At 48.4% G+C, this 3,400-nt stretch overlaps 1 long non-coding RNA gene across 1 annotated transcript; it reads right to left on the minus strand.

Annotated features, from left to right (window-relative positions):
• Positions 1-322: 322 nt before the first annotated feature.
• Positions 323-2,528, minus strand: LOC123095173 (uncharacterized). Its single transcript, XR_006446113.1, has 2 exons — positions 2,138-2,528; positions 323-1,169 (listed from the first exon to the last, which is right to left on the minus strand). It is a non-coding gene; the product is annotated as an uncharacterized lncRNA (long non-coding RNA).
• Positions 2,529-3,400: the final 872 nt, after the last annotated feature.

A 3,400-nucleotide genomic window follows, 5' to 3' on the forward strand; every position in this document is an offset into this window, starting at 1 on the left:
TAAGCATTGGGTCAACTTCGACAATGGGAGTTGAAGATGAGCGAACAGCTTCACTATGGTAATTTATTTGTTGTATTGGTCACAGATCGTACTTCACACCGTTTCTGTCACTTGATTGTTTTTTCTGAAATTACTAGGGCTCGATCCAGCAGGTAGAAAATGATGGAAATAGCTACCACACGCCAACACGAACTAGCAGTCTTCCGTTTTGTGTAAGTACTTTTTTTCCTTATATCCAAGGCTTCAAGATGTACTAAAGTATTTTCATCCAGGCTACAATTGTGGCTCACAGAAGATTAATCAAATCAGGACACACACTGTAGAAAATCCTGAAAATTTGACAGTATCATATTTAAATTTCTGCACGCCACTGTTGTAAACAAAGTCGGATTCAAACACTGTGTGCATATATATGATGTAATATACTCCCTCTGTTCGGAATTACTTGTCTTGGAAATGGATGTATCTAGAACTAAAATACATCTAGATACATCCATTTCTACGACAAGTAATTCCAAACGGAGGGAGTATTTCACAAGGAGATAGCTGGCAGAAGGCCTAGAAGCATTGTGATTGCGGGCTTGGGGTGCTCCGTTGGGGCCAACGCTCTTGCACTGGTGTCCACCGCCGTCGATGCCATCCACAGCCACTTTCATCAGCTCCTGAAGCAGCCACATCTACAAGTCTCTATACTCCTCAATGTTCTCCATCGCAACGACTTCAACATGGTGGTTAAGAGCCTGGCCGCGTTGCGCCACAGCAACGAGCCTGTCATTGTGACTGGTGTAGTGCCAGGATCGTTTTTCGAGAGGCTCTTCGCGAGCGGCTCCATCATCCATGGATCTCATCTGCTCAGTCCAATAGACTGCATTGGCTGTCAAAGTTGTGAGTGCTGGCAGAATTGCATTACTAGTTGTAGTTTATTAATTCACAGAAGGCCCGCTGTGCTCTATTAGCAGTCACTTTACTACAAGAGATACACTTCATTTCAGATGCCAATATATCCTGACTTAAGCAATAGCTTGAGCACCATCAAGCTCCCATCGTCATCTAACAGAGATATCTTGGCTGGCTGAAAGAGACAAAGTGGATGCATCTACAACTAGCCCGCACAACAAACTTTTTGTTTTCTCTAGAGATGAGCTTGCAGATGAACATGCAGACAATACCTGAAAAAAAATAGGAACATCATGTATTTTAAGAAGCATATCCAAGATGAAAGGTCAACAAAATTATCTGGTTGGATAAGAATAAACTTTATGTAAAGACCATTTCAATGATACTGCTTAAGATTTGTGTACCAGATCATGGCTCTTAGTCCTAAAATCGTAGGTGAATATTGATTACAAAAAAAATTCTTGCTTGCTGCCATTACAAAAAAGAGGCACACCCCTTGCTTTCATTTTATTAGAATGAAACCTGAATGTGTGATTTCTCAGATGCAAGCACAGGAGCAAGCATCGGACTTAGTTCAGAAACAGTTGAACAAAAATAGCGATAGCCACTGGTTGGCCAGAGTACAAGCTAAATCAACAGCCAAATAAATGTCGCCAAGCAGAAGCGCTTGAAGATCGACTGAGCGAAGATGTGAAATCGCAGCAGGGTTCCTTTCTACATGTGTTCCAGGACATCATTAGCACTGACACAGGAGCCTCTAACTAACTTACATACTTATTCAGAATCATCCTATTATAGTTACATATATCAACAATTGGTGAGATGACGCCAGGCATGTACACTAGATCATTATTGTTGATTTTAGAGCATTATTTTTTTAGGGAATTTTAACGCATTGTTAGAAAGTGGACAACATAAAGTAAAAGAATATGAATAAGAACTTGTAATGATTCCAGAAAGTTCAACTGGACATCAAAGTGCAGTTTCGATTTAAGATCAATAAAGTGAATCAAAAGAACACACAACAAAATATAATTTACTCCAGGCATGTACGTTAACTCGCTCGTAACCATTTTTCACATACAGTCATTACATTCATGCACAAATCTTAATTTATAGCCTGCAGGAGATATGGATACTGTTTACTCTTTGCCTGATTTCTAGCCCAATGGTGCAGTTGGGGGGAACTGACAGATGGGAAGAAACGTAATACTTTGGATAATCGAATAGGAGATCATACCTTGATACTTTAAGCTGCAGAAGGTGGCCGTCTTCTTTGCGATGGTTGCGTCCACGTTGCCCGTACCTAAAGCACGGCGGCGCTACATGTACGCGCTCGCCGGCGGCGCAGCCGTTACACGGGAGAGGAGGGGCGTTGGCACTTGTATGATGCTGGAACTAGGTAAAGGACACGGGGAAGAAGAGGTCGAGGAGGGGAGGGAGGGGAGAGAGGCGACGGAGCAAATTGCTAACCCTAGCTTGCAAATCGCCGGTGTACAGGTACAGAATGGAGCAGAGCAAAGGAAGAAGGCGATGGATATTGGCAGGATTGCTTTGAGCAGTTGAATAACTTCGCAAGGTCCATTGTGTGAAATGTACCAACTGCCACCTTGTACTAACATCCAGCCCGTCTGTTCTCCATCCAGTGGCCCAGATTCGACCGTCACATCCGTAGCACCAATCCAGCCGGTGCACAGGATACGTTCTCCTATTCCACCAATCCCTCTCTCCCTTCTAACATGGTATCAGTTTTCGGATTCTAAACCCTAACCACTGCTGCTTTCGCACCCGCGCGTCGTCCCTGGGATGGTCGGTCTCTATGACCGTCGCCGGGGGCTGCGCCGCCCGTACCTAAGGTTCGTCCGCCGGTCGTGTCGACCGGCTGCCCTAGAGAATCTTTTTCCCGATCCTTTGATCTGGATTTTCTCTCTCTCACCGGTCGCTTTGATCGGCGTCTATTTTTTGGTTTTCCGGTCTATGTGATCCGGTTTGCGTCACCCGCCATCGTCGTCGACCCCATGCGCCTCTACTCCGACACCGGCGCGACCGGCCGACTTCTTCACTGACCCGGCGGCCTCGCGCGACAGGCGGCCCCTCACGGTCGTCGTCCGCGCGTCCGCTCGCTAGTCCCCCCGACCCGCCGGCTTCGCGTCATGCGGCGGCCCTTCACCACCGCCGTTCGCGCGCCGGCCCGCCCGTCGATCTACGTCGGCCGTCACCGCCCTGCTCCCACCGGGACTCCTGCATCACCCCGACCCGGTGGTCTCGCGTCATGCGGTGGCCAATCATAGCCGCCCTGCCGCCCGCTGTCGCCGGCTTCATCTCGGACTCCGCCGACACCCCGTCTCCACCGAGCGGCGTCCCCGACCTCGCGCGCGATCGGATTGATCACCCGCCCGCCGCCGCGATCTGCCTCATCTAAGCCGTGCGACCGACCTGGCCCGTCGGTGGCGCGTGCCTCCACAGGCCCCCTGAAGACCGTCTCGAGTTCAGCGCACCCCTT

This window comes from Triticum aestivum, chromosome 4B, assembly GCF_018294505.1.
Source record: "Triticum aestivum cultivar Chinese Spring chromosome 4B, IWGSC CS RefSeq v2.1, whole genome shotgun sequence".
NCBI lineage: Eukaryota > Viridiplantae > Streptophyta > Magnoliopsida > Poales > Poaceae > Triticum > Triticum aestivum.